Genomic DNA, 15817 nt, shown 5'->3' with positions numbered 1-15817 from the left:
CTGAACACAGTATTTTGACTATATATCTTCTGTGTAAAGATATAAAGAATGGAAAAAAGTATCTTGAACTTAGTAAGTTTGCTGTTGGTAGGTAGTGTAGCTATTCTCAAACTACGGTGTATGTGTTCTCAGATTGAGCAAAGAAAGAAATAGATTCATGCTAATGGGAACCAGAGTTCTCACTGTGGAAGAAGGAATATACAATTGTGGAATGGGATGGAGCAAAGAACAGCCCTGGGATAGTGGATCATATTGTAAATTGGAGTCTTCAGCATGAACTCATGTTTGCTTCTGTTTTTTTTTTTTTAATTTTGGCTGCACTGGGTCTTCGTTGCAGTGCGTGGGCTCTTCGTTGCGGTGTGCGGGCTTCTCTCTAGTTGTGGCGTGCAGGCTTCTCTAGTTGCAGATCACAGGCTTCTCTAGTTGTGGTGTGCCGGCTCCAGAGTGCATGGGCTCAGTAGTTGTGACACTTGGGCTCTCTAGTTGTGGTGAGTGGGCCTAGTTGCCCCGTGGCACGTGGGATCTTAATTCCCCGACCAGGGATTGAACCTGCGTCCCCTGCATTGCAAGGTGGATTCTTATCCACTGGACTACCAGGGAAGTCCCTCATGTTTGCTTCTTTGGTTTTTTTTTTTCTTTTCTTTTCTTTTTTTTTTAGCTCTGCCATTGAAAGGACCTAGCAGCAATGACACCCCATAGCAATGAGAACATCTAGTGCTTGTATCTTGGTTTCTAAATACCATTCCCCTCTAAAAGGAATTATGACTCATTGGAGAACTGGCTGATTTCAGGGCTGAATCAGGAAAAGTACAAGATGAACCTGGAACATCTTGTGCCAGAAGGTAAAGAAGTGCTCAAAAAATGGTGGAAAACATGTCATGAAGACAGAGGAGCCAGTTTGACAGAGCTCCTGCTGGCCAATTGAGCACCAACATTAATACAGGCAGCACACATTGAGTAGAAATATGAAGAAACAAAGAAGCAAAGAGGAGGGGAGAAGAGAAAGGTCTTCTTTCTAGTAGAATGCCAGCTAATAAAGGAGAACCATGACAGAATCACTAGGGGAAGCTAAAACCATTAGGTGAAAGGTTCTTTGGTATCAATGATAAACAAAGCCAGCTATTAGTTTAAGAGGTGAAAACAGATTTTATTCAGTAACTACTGACAGTAGGGGAAAGAGCTGAACTCCCTTCTGATTGGCACAGAGGTGACTGGGTGTTTCAAGGGGAGAATGAGGGTGTAGGGAGGGGGCTCAAATGAGAAGTCACAAAGGGTTGGTCAGTGTGTGACCAGGCCAGCTGTGTCTGCTGCTGGCTGTGCTCCAAGGGAGGGCTCTGTCGCCACAGAGACTGGGGACAGGGGCCCGCAGCGCAAGGGAATGGCTTTCAGGTATTTGAGAAAGATGCTCCTGAGCTGAAGGAGACACAAATACATCTTGGCGGGACAGAGAAAGGATTCACAATTGTGCCTTCTGAGTAAATGCTCTGAGAAACGGAGGTCGGGGCCTACCATCCGCTATCAGAACAAACAGTAAATTATTTTGACAGCCCTGAGGCTTTTCCAGACAGAAACTCAAGAGAGGGCTGGGTGTCCCAAAGATGTGGCTTTGCTGCTAGAAGCTGTGTTAAAGTTTGGTCAAGTCTCTGTTTTTTTCCCCCCACGTCTACCCTTTTTTTTTTTTTGAATCAAGTCTCTTTGTTCAGAGGTTTGGATGGAGTGTTCGTGTGCAAAGTTTTTAGAGTTCTCATGGGTTAAAGAATATTTACACATTCTCGAAGTATCTGTTGTCAGATTACTCATTAATTAAAGGGAGGGAGATTACCTTTATAGTGGAGAAATCTGGTGGACACCGTCTTAATCAAGTGATGGAAGCTATCATCGCCAAAAACAAGACAAATGGCCACCGGGTGGCTCCTGACTTAAGGCACAGAGGACACGTCATGTACACAGCACTGCTGTCAGTCATGTGGAACCTGAATCATATTAGTAGGAAACAAGCCAGCAAACCCAAATTAAGGAACATTCCGGAAAACAAGAGGCCTGTATTTTTTAAAAATGCCAGTGTCATGTAGGACAGTAAAAGGTCAACCCCAGAGGAAAGGAAACTGAAGAGACATTAAAACTAGATGAAAAACCCCAATGAGATATTACTATAAACCCATCAGAATGGCTCAAATGAAAAACACTGATAACACTAAATCCTGGCAGAGATGCAGGGAAATTGGATCACTTACAGACTGCTGGTGGGGATGTGAAATGGCATAGCCACTCTGGAAAAGAATTTGACAATTTCTTAAAAAATTAAGCATACACCATCCTACCACCTAGAAATTGCTCTCCTGGGCAACTATGCCAGAAAAATAAAAACTTATGTCCATGCAAAAAAGTCACATATGATTATTAATAGCAGCTTCATTTGTAATAGACAAAAACTGGAAATAACCCAGATATTCTTCAACAGATGAATGGATAAACTGTGGTCCATTAAAATAAAAAGGAGCAAACTCTTGATACACTCAACAACCTGGATGGATTTCTAGAGAGCTAAACTTAGTGAAAAAAAGCCAGTCCCCAAAGGCTACATACTGTGTCATTCCATTTGTATAACTTTTTTTTTTTGGCCATAGCCCACTGCTTGTGGCATCTTAGTTCCTCCATCAGGGACCAAACCAGTGACCCCTGCAGTGGAAGCATGGAGTCCTAACCACTGGACACCAGGGAATTCCCCTATACAACGTTTTTTTAAAAATTTATTTATTTTTTATTTTTGGCTGCATTGGGTCTTCGTTGCTGAGCGCAGGCTTTCTCTAGTTGTGCTGAGCGGGGGCTATCCTTTGTTGCGGTGCGCGGGCTTCTCATTGAGGGGGCTTCTCTTGTTGTGGAGCACAGGTTCTAGGCGTGCAGGCTTCAGTAGTTGCGGCTCACGGGCTCTAGAACACAGGCTCAATAGTTGTGGCACACGGGCTTAGTTGCTCCGTGGCATGTGGGATATTCCTGGACCAGGGCTTGAACCCATGTCCCCTGCATTGGCAGGCCGATTCTTAACCACTGTGCGACCAGGGAGGTCTCCCTATATAACATTTTTGAAATGACAAAGTTATACAAATGGAGAACAGATTAGTGGTTGCCAGAGGTTAAGGAGGGGGATGGGCAGGAAGGAGGTAGGTGTGTCTATGAAGGGCAACCTGCGAGATTCTTTCTTTTCTTTTTTTCTCCCGTTCTCTCTTTCTTTCTTGCTGCGTTGGGTCTTAGTTGCGGCACGTGGGATATTTTGCTGTGGTGCATGGGCTTCTCTCTAGTTGCAGCACGCAGGCTTAGCTGCCCCGTGGTACGTGGGATCTTAGTTCCCTGACCAGGGATCGAACTGGCGTCCCCTGCATTGGAAGGCGATTCTTAACCACTGGACCACCAGGGAAGTGCCGGGATTCTTGAGTCTATGGAAATGTTCTGTACTGATGTTGGCTGCATTGGCGTCAATATCCTGGTTGTGATGTGTGCCACAGTTCTACAAGATGGGAAAATTCGAATCTCTCTGCATTATTTCTTACAATTATCGCAGAATAAAAAGTTTAATAATAAAAAACCTAAATGAATGAGATTATGGCTTAGATTCTGTATCGGAAAAAGGAGTTGATATAAAGGACAATACTGGGATAACTGGCAAAGTTTGAATATTGACTGTATATGTTAGAAAATATCAGTAATATTGTATTAGTGTTAAATTCCCTGAACTTGATAATAATTAAACTGGAGTTATATAAGAACATGTTTTTGGCCCTAGCAGGTATATTAGATTATTTGGGGCTCATGAGTCTTGATTGCTATTTCCTCTCAAATAGCCCAGCAAAAACAAAAAACAAAAAAGCTGATTTAATATATACTGATATAGGGTGTGTGGGTGTGTATAAGAGAGAAAAGTAATAAAGTCTGCCAAAATGTTAATAATGAGTGAAGAGTATATGGCGTCACTGGGATATTTTTGTAACCTTTCTGTACGTTTAAATTTTTTAAAAAATATTTTATTTATTTACTTATTTATTTGGTTGCCCCAAGTCTTAGTTGCAGCTCTCAGCTCCTTAGTTGCAGCATGCAAACTCTTAGTTGCAGCAGGCATGTGGGACCTAGCTCCCTGATCAGGGATGGAACCCAGGCCCCCAGCACTGGGAGCGTGGAATCTTAGCCATTGTGCCACCAGGGAAGTCCCTAAAATTTATTTTCCAAAATAAACTATTTATTTATTTATATAAATTTATTTATTTATTTATTTGGCTGTGTTGGGTCTTCGTTGCTTTGCACGGCCTTTCTCTAGTTGTGGCAAGCAGGGGCTACTCTTCATTGCGGTGCATGGGCTTCTCATTGCGGTGGCTTCTCTTGTTGCGGAGCACGGGCTCTAGGAGCGCCAGCTTCAGTAGTTGTGGTGCGAGGGCTCAGCAGTTGTGGCTCACAGGCTCTAGGTGCGCAGGCTTCAGCAGTTGTGGCACACGGGCTTAGTTGCTCCGCGGCATGTGGGATCTTCCCAGACCAGGGCTCGAACCCCGGTCCCCTGCATTGGCAGGTGTATTCTTAACTACTGCGCCACCAGGGAAGTCCCAAAATAAACTATTTAATTAAAAAAAAGTTCTCCATTAAGGCAACAAATCACTAGAGGACAGAGAATGACCAGGGATGGTAAGGGACGCCAAGCCACAGGCTGTTTTGGTGCTGCCCTGAGACCTTTTGCTCCGTTTACTCCCAGCCCTCCTTCTCAGGAGTCTGTTCACCCAGATGAATCCTGTGGGGGAGGTTCGATCTACACACCTTAAAGGCAAATTTATTAGTTGTTTTTGGAACCCTACAAAATAAAGTAAAATTTAAAATAAAAAGGCATATCTTGACAAAATGCAGAGAGGAAAATGGGCAGGAGTTGTGCAGAGGAGAGGCGGACAGGTCACACAGAACCACCTGTTTGCAGAGAAGTGAACTTTATTCGTCATTGTTTTCCTTTTCTTTTTCTTAAAACACCACTTTCGCTTTTCGTAGAGCAAAAATTAGTGTCAGGTTCTATAAATTGCTCCTCACCTTGGACACATAACTTCTCTAAAGCAGCTTCCACCGTGAAGGAGAACTAGGTTATCCCACAAAGCCGTCAAGCGCCTTCTTCTGTGAGCAAGTTTTTAGGCAGAATTTTCAAGAGAGGCAGAAGGTGTGGCTTCTTGCCTCATACATCCAATTAAAAAAAAAAAAGGATAAAGAGAAAGAAATCCAGCTGCTGAGAATTTCAGTGACGTTAAAAATATCTCAGGACTTCCCTGGTGGTCCAGTGGTTAAGACTCTGCACTCCCAATGCAGGGGGCCCGGGTTCCATCCCTGGTCGGGGAAGATCCCACATGCCGCGGGGTGCGGTCCCCCACCACCCAGAAAAATTCCTAAATAGGCAGAAATACTGCGTGAACTACTCGGGGCCCAAACTTTCTTTTGAAACAGGTGTTATGCAGTTTCAATTTAAACTCTTTCTGGCAAGGTTTTCAGAAATCTTTCAACTAATGCTCTCCAAGAGCACAATCTTTTTAATAGACTTCAGAAAAAAACACCAACCCATATTACTTTTTTACGTTAAAAAATGTTGAAACAGTGCTGAACTTACAGAAAAATACAAACCTTGTTTTCCTTGAACTATTTGAGAGTAAGTTTCCTCATGGTGCTTCATTTCTCCTAATGCCTTAGTGTGAGGCTGCTGCTACCTAGTCCTCTGACCCCATTCAGGTTATACCAGCTGACCCAATATTGTACTTTATAGCAAAAGGATCCCGTTCAGGCTCTCCTGTTGCATCTACTTGTAATTATCTCTTTGGTCTGGAATAGTTTCTCAAGCCTTTTTAAAAAGATTTTTATGACCTTGACACTTTTGAAGATTACAGGCCAGCTGTTCTGTAGAATGTTCCTCAGTTTGGGTGAGTCAGGTGCTTCCTCGTGGATGGAGGAAGGTTGTGTACTTTTACAGGAGCATCTCAGAAGTGATGCTGCGTTCCTCCAGTTTCATCCTAACAGACGGCACATAACTCAATTTCCCATCACTGATGGTGTCCAGTGAAAGTACTTCTTTTCCCATTTGTAATTAACATTTACATTAATTGTAAGTATAATGTAATATTACATGTGCATAATATTAGTAATTAATAGTATGTGTTTGGTGGCAAAGTGTTTTAAAACTGTGTAAATATTCTGTTCCTCATGAAACTTGGAGATTATTCAATTATTTATTTTTATTGGTGTGGACAGTGAGTTCCTATTTTATCTAGTGAGTTATAATCTGTCCGTTTCGACACTTATTTTGATGCTCAAATTGTTCTAGGTTGGGCCAATGGGAGTGCCTTCCAGCTGGCTTCCATGTCCTTTTGACATGTCCTCATCATTCTTTGAGCATTTTCTTACTTTCTGACAGAACAAGGCGTCCTAGGCTCATTTTGTACTTAACCCTGAAAACAACCATTTCTCTAAGCACTCTGGCTCCCGTAACTAGAGAATGGCAATTAGAAGCAAATTCTGGGCGCTCGATGGGCACAGTGCTATCGGGGTGTCACTGGTCCAGGCCTTCTCAGTGGACAGAGCTGGGGACACAGTTATGCATACACACGGTTACCGCTCTGTTTGTTTCTCTGCATATCTCTCTAACCATTCTGAAATCTTGAGTCCACACTAACTCCCATTCCAGTTCAACACAGTAGGGTTCATTCCCCCATTGGCCTCTCTGATGGTGACAAATCTGGTTCCAATTATCCTTCTCACCCTACTTGGGGGCCAACACCCTTGCTCAGGCCTCATAATAATTGTTATGGATTCTTACATTGTGTAGTCCGGTCTCCAGCCCCGAGACTGACCCTGACCATGTTACACCCGGGCAGCAATGCCAATTCCTTTGCTCCACTGCGTTACCAAGATTCAAATAGAATGAACTGATTGACTACAAGTAGCATCTGCTAAGAATCACTGAAGGCAGATACAACTGTTCCCTAGAATTCTACTGACTTAAAGTACTTAGAAATTGTACCTAATTTACAACACCCTCTCCCCATGCCCTCGCCTCAGGGGCCTGAGGCTCCTGTTTACTGATGGGTGATATTGGTTATATTGATTGCTCTGCAGTCACTGCACCTGTGTAAGCATGGGCTGCATACACTCAGCCCCAGTCTGGAGAGGACGTGCCCTGCGGTGCTCTCTCCTGCTTTCCATTCCGACAGCGGGGAGGGGGAGCTTTAGCTTATGTGCAGGGTATACGTGCATTCATGCACACCGACAGGTATATGCAGCATGGATACATGTGCCTTGTTCAAGCTTCTAACAGACACGTTATGCTACGTATATCTTCACATCAGGACAGTGTGAACAGGATACCTCATTGCAGACCTGCTGCAGCCTCAGTGAGGCCCCGGCAGCTTTGGGTTTCTGAAGCCTCTCACCCTCACACCTGGCCAGTGGATGGCTTTCCGAAAGGCTGAGCACTTGTGAGGAGATTCCATTCTGCTTCCCTGCACAAATCTACCACTGTCCAGCAGGGTGTCTGAGGCCCCTGGCAGACAACCCTTCTGCTGCCACCCCACGGGTCTACACACGTGAAGTGCGTTCTAAAGAGGTAACAAGAGTTTCACGTGTGCAAGTTGTCCATCCCTCTTTGAACCTTAACCTATCTGCATGCCCACCCGGTGAGCCCCTGACTTCACAGAACTGGCATTTCATATGAAGGGGTGCAATTAAAGTCAAGGTGGTGGCAGTGGGGGGTTAAGACCGAAGGTTAAGACCCCTCTGGAATCCTGGCTCCACCACTTGTAATCTCGTGACCTTGGGCAGGTCACTTAACCTCTTTGAAATTTAATATTCCCTCCTATAGGATTGGGATAAAAATAGGGCCTACATCAGGAGACTGTTGCATAGATTGAATCAGGTTTAGAGTTTAGAAGCGAGCCTGGCATTTCTCTGGGATCCAGTGTATGTTAGTTAGGTTCTAAGCAGCAAGAGGCAGTTCACTTTCTTTTCCCCAACTGATCTGCATCACAGCGGGTCCTCCCCTCCGAGCAGATACCCATGTGCGTATTTCATCGAATCTACAAGCCATCGATTTTAAGATACCCAATTTAAGAAATTATATTATGTCTTTAAAAAAGAAAAACATGCTGCCACGTGTACTACTAAATGCCAAACGATTGTAAGACGCCGCCTAATTACTACGAGGATCTTCAAATGTCAAAAGAATTGCTCATTCTAGGAGCCGCTGGGAAAGGGGATGTAACGCAAAGTGCGCGCACGTTTAAACGCGAAACCAGCTTCAGCTGCACTTGCTCGGTGCGCCGGGGCGAAACTCTGGGGTGCCCTTGAGGCGAAGCCTCGGTTGAGTTTCGCTTTCGGTTCGCAGGAAACGAAAGCTGGGCGGCGCGGCGGGGCGGGGCGGGGCGCGGCGGGGCGGGGCCGTAGGCGGGGACATAGGTGCTGGCACAGAGGTGCCCGGCGCTTGGGGACAGAGGCGCGGGGACCGAGGTGGGGACATAGACGAAGGGACAGAGTCGCAGGGACAGACGCGGGGGCCGAGGTGGGGACAGAGGCGCGGAGGCAGGCGCGGAGGCAGGCGCGGGGACAGAGGCGCAGGGACTGAGGTGGGAACAGAGGTGCGGGGACAGACTTGGGGACCTAGACTTGCGGACCTAGGTGGGGACAGACGGGGCCCCGCTCACCCCGCCCGCAGCGCCCGCCACGCCGCTGCCTGGGGGTCCGGACGCGGTTGCTGAGTTTCTCCCTCATCCAACTTAGCAGCGCGGGTCTGACTCTTCGCTGCACCTGAGGCAAGTTTGGTGATACTTTTGGAGGCTTTCTTTCCAGGGAAGGCACAACGGGGCTGTGCTCAAATGCCACGTGGATAATTATGGGATTTTTTGGGGCTGAGCGAATTATAATAATGGTCTGTATTCGTTAATACGTATATTAGATCAGTGAAAATTTCCCACGCTGATATATTTATTTGGACTTTTTTTGCACGACTGTTTTTAATTAAAGAAGAAATTGCAAAATCCGCCTTCTACCGTCTCCCTCTTCCTGGAAGAAAGCTAAATTTAGACCTTTAAACCTAAAACTCTATTCTATGACCTCTGAAAAATCTGGGTTCAAAGCGTTTTGAAAACTAAAGCAGAGCCTTTAACTTCATGCTTTACAGCACTGAGGTAGTTATACTTTGAAATTGTTCAAAAAAGAGGCAAATATTTAAAACATATCTTTCTGGTGTTATATTGTGAGAGTGAGGCGGACGATTCAGGCCTAGACATCCAGGTGGTCTAATGTGCTCATACAAATCGGACTAATACAGGTGCACAGATCCATCTTGGTTTTTGGATCACTATCAAAGAACTGAAAAAAAAAAGAAACCGCTTTTTGTATTTTCACTAAAAGAAATGTGTTGCACAGTTTGGGCACTTTTACACAATGATGAGCTTGCAAAGGGGAAAATGGGTTTCATCTGGAGTGTTCTAATCTGTGTGCCCGGCACATTACCATCACTTGAGAAACACACACGAATGATTAAGAATGAGGTCTGAATCTGTCGTTGCCATGATGGGTTGGATTTAGAACACTGTGAGGCTTGTGTCATTGGCTCTTTTCCTGGGCTGGTGGTTTTTCTTCCTGTGCTGGCAAAGGTGGTCTGATTTATGTTCTTCTGGCTTAAAACGCCTTAAAAAGAGGCTGATTATGAGCAGCCCTGAGCGGGTCACGTGACCATTGCTGAAACAGTCACCTTGGGCCCTGAGTGGCCAGGCCTTTGAGCCAGACTGTGCGTGTGAGCCCAGTACTGAGCCCAGTACTGAGCCCAGTACTCATATTCTGAAAGTGGAGATAGTGTTTGTAAAGAAGAGGTGAGTATGCTACCAAAAGGTGGGGCACTGGGCTGGCAGAAATGACAGGCGTCCACTGGGGTCATTTTCAAGGTTGCGGTACATGTTGCCAAGTGGTCGTCCAGGCTGGCTGTGGCAGTGTCCACTCCCAGTAGCTGGCTGCTGCTGTGTACCCGGACTGAAAGATCTCTCTGCACAAGTAACACCAGGAGGTCTTCACTGGTGACCCCTTAAATGGAAATAAAGCAGCCGGGAGTCATGCACCTTTAGGGAGAGCAACGCTGGGACTGAACTGAAAACAGTCTTCATGAAATGACCTGAAGGTAGCTGGTCTGCAGTAAATCCTCTATGCCGGTGGCCAGTTCCCTGCAGCCTGAGCTTGGTCAGTGCTTGTCTAGAACAGCTTCTCAACCTTAATGCTTGCGTAGGTCACCTAGGAATCTCATCAAAAGGCAGATTCCAATCCTGCCTTTTTAACAAACTTCAGGTGATGCTGTTGCTGCAGGTCCAGAGACCTGCCTGCCTGCTTCCAAGATGCTGGACCAGTGGTTGCCAATATTTAGCAGAACAAAAGAAAAAAATTGAGGACCCAGCTCCCCTTCAGATAAGAACTGAACTCTTAGTAGCCATTAATTGAGAAAACGCACTGAAAACCTCTGCCTTCAGGAAAGCTTTTACACCTTTTGGCAGAACACTAAAGGGCTGAGTGTTAGACTCAGTGTTTGGTTACAGTCGAGGACATTTGCCCCTCACCTTTGCTTAAACGCACAGTAATTTCAGCACATCACTGGGACTGTAGACGGGAGGATCTTACAGCAGTTATCGCATGAGAAATATTTGGATTCTCAAGAAGACTTTTAGTGTGGTTACTTCAGTAGTTTCTAGTGAACAAACTGCAGGTGCTAAGTTCTGAAAACTACAGCATTAGGGCTTCCCCCGCCCCCAACCCCGTGGTCGTTACTGTCTTAGTAGTCCTTTAAACACATAGTGTCTGCTACCCCATAGTGTTTGAACATCTCACATAAGTACTTGACGAGACTATTCCAAAGTCTCTGATGAAGGATGATGAAACCGTCTCCCCATCTTTCTCCTCTGACCAGGATTTCTTGTTACATTCTTCTGTGCTGTAATTACCCTCCTGTACGCATACTGAAGGATGTGAACAAAACACTATATACAAGACAGTCTACATAACTTGTAGGTCCCCTAGTAAAGTAAAAACTTGGGGCTCCTTATTAAACGATTGTGAAGAATATCAGGACTGCAACAGGAGAGCATTAAACTAAGCCGGGGTCTTCTGAGTGCAAGTCTGGGCAGCTACACAGGTTGTGTGCTCACCAAGTCAGCCCTGACCAAGTCTGGGATTCCCAAACCATTCATAGCCTTCATCTTCTTTGTTCCACTGTTGATGACAACTGTATGGCGTTGACATTTAAAAAACTGGTTTTCCAGTCTATAAATATTTCTTCAATCAGACTTGCAAGGAGAGAATCGACCGAACTCACCATTAACCCACCGTTCTGTTTAAAAGAGGCTCTGGTTGTTTCTGCCTGTTCAGATGCCTGATATACATGTTATAGAAGTAGCACATTTAAAACTATCACTTTTTTGTGGTGTGTGTGCGCACAGCGGAATGTAATTCAGGAAAATTATTTTTAGGAATGTATTTTCCAGAGCAATGTTGTCCCTAGGATTCATAGTTTGGGTAACTGTCAAAAGTTGAGAGTTTTATTTCCAACTATTAAACTGAGTGACAATGTAAAGCCATCATTTGAACAACAGTTTTTAGCCTCCATAAGTAGACCAAACATTACAAAGAGCAGTGTGCTTGATTCACGTGTGTAGTCTGTGGTTTTTGAAGTTTGACTAGTGAGAACAAGCTGTGTTTTGGGTGCTTTGGTTCTTTTCAGATTTTTTATATTCTTTATCACACCTGGATTGAATGATGATTTAATTATTGATTTTTTTGTAGATATGTTTGGAGTTTTTCCTCCTCATGATAAGTGGTAAAGTTGATGTTCTGGTTTTAATTCATCTTCACAAGATGTGAAGAATTTGCAAAAAGGGTTTTTTTCTTGAAAGACTCATGGCTTAATTGGGATTAATAATTAAAATTTAAATACAATTCTTAAAGATTATTTTGTTTAATATTATGAGAAGGCTGGCATACCAAACAATTTTGCAAAGTCTAACTCTGTTAGACTTGATACAGTCTAACTCTGTTATTCTCAATTACTTTTAAAATTTAATAAAGTTGTAAGCCAAAAAAGATATAATATCCTCTATAAACTGTTTAGCAAACTTACTCTCTCTTTACTATATGTATTAATTTCTTTTCCTTTTTTAAGATTTTAAAATAATTTTATGCATATAATGGCCCAGACCATTCACTGTTGCAGCATCTTTCTTTTGCAGTGAAAATTATGCTTTTATATCTCAACATACAAAGTACAATATATGAGAGTTTCTACCCTAAGTTGTGTGGATCATTTGCAACTGGATATTCAGATATTAACAGTTAATCCAAGTGACCCCCCCCCTTTCTGTTACACTGGTCACATGGGGTGGTAACCAAGGTGATCACTTGATTGTGTACCAGCGCAGGGACACCAGAAGGGGACTGAGGTGGGCGTTTGGTGGATGGCCTTTCAAAGGCTGAGGCCAAGGAGCAGATCTCAGATGAATAATAATAATAAAGTGAAGCCATGCTTTGGTACTTTTCTACTTCATCTGAAAAATGTACGTCTTCATACAACGTTTAGCATGCGTTTGGATGCAATGCCACTATCATTAAGTGCTCTGGCAGTAGGTGGGAACGACTGGTCTTTCGGTATGATTCAGGGTTTTCGTTTTAGGTCTTTTATTATCTGTCCTTGGGTGTGTGCTCCTGTCTGTTTACTTGGTACCAGCCTTGGCAGTCTGTCTTCAGCCCACGTCCACCGGGACATTCCCATGTATCCACTAGGGGGCAGTGCCGACACTCCCATGCCTGGTTTGGCTTCTGCTTTTCTCACTGGAGAGAGAGATCTAAGGGCATCTGCCTTAAGGACTTCTCTAGTCAATTAAAACTGAGCTTGTTGGGGAAAGTCCTGGAAGTGATTTGTGGTTCAGATCTGTCAGCAGTTGAGTTAGCTGTGCCTTCACTGCTGGGCTGTGTGCGTGCTCTTTGCAGAGAATGACTCCACACCCGCATCAGACCATGTCTGTTTGCCTCAGACCACTGGCCTTGACTCCAAGTTCCAATTAATTAATTAACTAATTAATGATAAAATGAACACTTATGAAACCCTTCCCCCCAAATTAGAGCATTACTGGCGATTACATGCTCTCTACTTCTCTCATCCCTCTGCCTGCCCATTGGAGGTAATGACCTGGTCTTTTCTTAATATTTATTTATTTATTATTTATGTGGCTGCTCCGGGTCTTAGTTGCGGCAGGCGGGCTCCTTAGTTGCAACTCATGGGCTCCTTAGCTGCAGCATGCACGTGGGATCTAGTTCCCTGACCAGGGATTGAACCCGGGCCCCCTGCATTGGGAGCACAGAGTCGTAACCACTGTGCCACCAGGGAAGTCCTTGGCCTGGTCTTTTTGATCTTCATTATCCATTTAAAAACCTTTGTCACACATGCACGTTGATGCCTAAATAGCATAGTGTCTCATTTTCCTTGAGTTTGAATCTACAAAAAGAAATACTAGATACTATCTTCTAGGAATTGCCTTTTGACTCAACATTGTGTTTCTAAGATTCACCCTACTGTGACATGTTCACTCAGGTGCAACTGAGGAATATTATTTCATTGTATAAATTTATTACAGCTCACGTACCCGCTCTTCTGACATTTGGGTCGAGCGCTTGGATTGTTTCCGTGTTTCTGCTGCGCAAACAGCGCTGCTATGAACATTCTTGTTTATGGGGGGACACGTGTAAGAATTTCTCTTTTGAATTTTTAGGTTGAAGTTAAGTGAATGTTTAACTTTACAAGATGATGCCACAAAAAAAAAAAAGATGCTGCCACGTTGTTTTCCCAAGCGACTGTACCATTTTACACCCTCCCCTAGTAGTATATAAAAGACCCTATTTATCTACATCCCCTCCAACAGTTGGTTCCATCAGAATTCTTAACTGTTGCCAGTTGAATAGTGTAAAATGGTATCTCATTATGGTCAAGGTTTGCACTTCCCTGACCACTAGTGACCACTTACTTTTTATAAAAACTAAAATTCTGGAATGTCTACATTTTATTCCAGTCCTGGCTTGGGTTCACCTGTGCAGGTCTGCTCACAGCCCTTTGCACACTCTTCCCCACATGCTTCTCCCCCAGACCCCGGGGCTTTTTTTGCATAACACCTGCCCTGCCTCAAGGTGCCCCTTATTTTAAACCATACCCTTTCCTCTTTAATAAACTCAGATCCAGACTCACTTTTCCCAGGAACCCTGCCCTCGTGAATATCAGTGAACTTAGGTCACTTCATTAAACCACTGAATCCTGACGGGCCTCTGAGCCACTGGCTAGAGTACAGACGGGGGCAGGTCATTTAGCTACGTATATTAAGAGCCTTAAACTTCGTGCACTGTGACCTTGTAATTATATTTTTAAGAATATGTCCTAGGGCTTCCCTGGTGGCGCAGCGGTTAAGAATCCACCTGCCAATGCAGGGGACACGAGTTCGAGCCCTGGTCCAGGAAGATCCCACATGCCATGGAACAACTAAACCCGTGTGCCACAACTACTGAGCCTGCGCTCTAGAGCCCGCGAGCCACAACTACTGAGCCCGTGTGCCACAACTACTGAAGCCCGTGTGCCTAGAGCCTGTGCTCCGCAGCAAGAGAAGCCACCGCAGTGAGAAGCCCGTGCACCGCAGCGAAGAGTAGCCCAAGAGTAGCCCCTGCTCACCGCAACTAGAGAAAGCCCACGCTCAGCAACAAAGACCCAATGCAGCCAAAAATAAAAATATAAATAAATAAATTTATATAAAAAAAGAATATCTCCTAGATATTTAAATACTTTTTTTGAAGTGGACCATTTTTAAAGTCCTTATTGAATTTGTTGCAATATTGCTTCTGTTTTATGTTTTAGTTTTTTGGCCGCGAGGCATGTGGAATCTTAGCTCCCCGACCAGGGATCGAACCCGCACCCCCTGCATTGGAAGGCGAAGTCCTAACCACTGGACCGCCAGGGAGGCCCCTCTCCTAGACATTGATTTAGCGTCTGGTTGTATCTGAAGGCCACAGGTTTCTTTGCACGGGGACAGAGGAGCAATTGAGGAAAGAGCATGGGTTGTGCCCAAGCTTAGACCCGGGGGCAGGCCTGAGCCCTGGGGAGAGATGGCTTCCCGCAAAGCTGAAGAACTTGGTGAAATGAAAAGGCACGAGGCAGTAGGAGGACTGGGCTTGTATCCCACTTCCACGTGAAGGCCCTGCTTGTAGATATGAGGGAACCTTTGTGCATGGATTGCTGTGTCGGGCAGTGCCCTGCAGACACCAGTGGGCACTCCAGGGCAGGTAGGGACAGGGTATGGGGGTTGTGACCTCGCTCCAAAACACAAGAGACTCCTCCTGAGATTCCCACACACCTGGGGAGAATTCACAGGCTGAAGCCTGTGTTGCCAGGAAGACGTGGGTTCTGGTTAACATGACCTGGTTTATAGCTGCAGTTTTGTTGTGTCTATGACCTTTGGTTTGCCTGAGGAAAAATCACATAGGTAGAAAAAGGTTTTATACCTAAAAATGTTCACTGCAGTTTTTTTTATAACTGCAAAAAATTGAAGACAGCCAGAATATTCTGCAATGTTCTGTTGCTGTATCAGGCATCACTGTGACATGGTTGAAAATACACTGCTTTTTCCATTTCACATTATAACAAGGATATTCGATTACAGGCCTCTTTCAATTGCTTGTGCCCATGCAAGGGAAAAAGGAGAAAGCCCAGGGCAGAAAAGAATGTGTCAGAAAGTTTATGTATGTG

The sequence above is a fragment of the Aethalodelphis obliquidens genome, unplaced genomic scaffold, assembly GCF_003676395.1.
Source record: "Aethalodelphis obliquidens isolate GAN/ISIS:26980383/991018 unplaced genomic scaffold, ASM367639v1 scaffold83, whole genome shotgun sequence".
NCBI lineage: Eukaryota > Metazoa > Chordata > Mammalia > Artiodactyla > Delphinidae > Aethalodelphis > Aethalodelphis obliquidens.
This window is presented reverse-complemented; position numbering follows the sequence as displayed.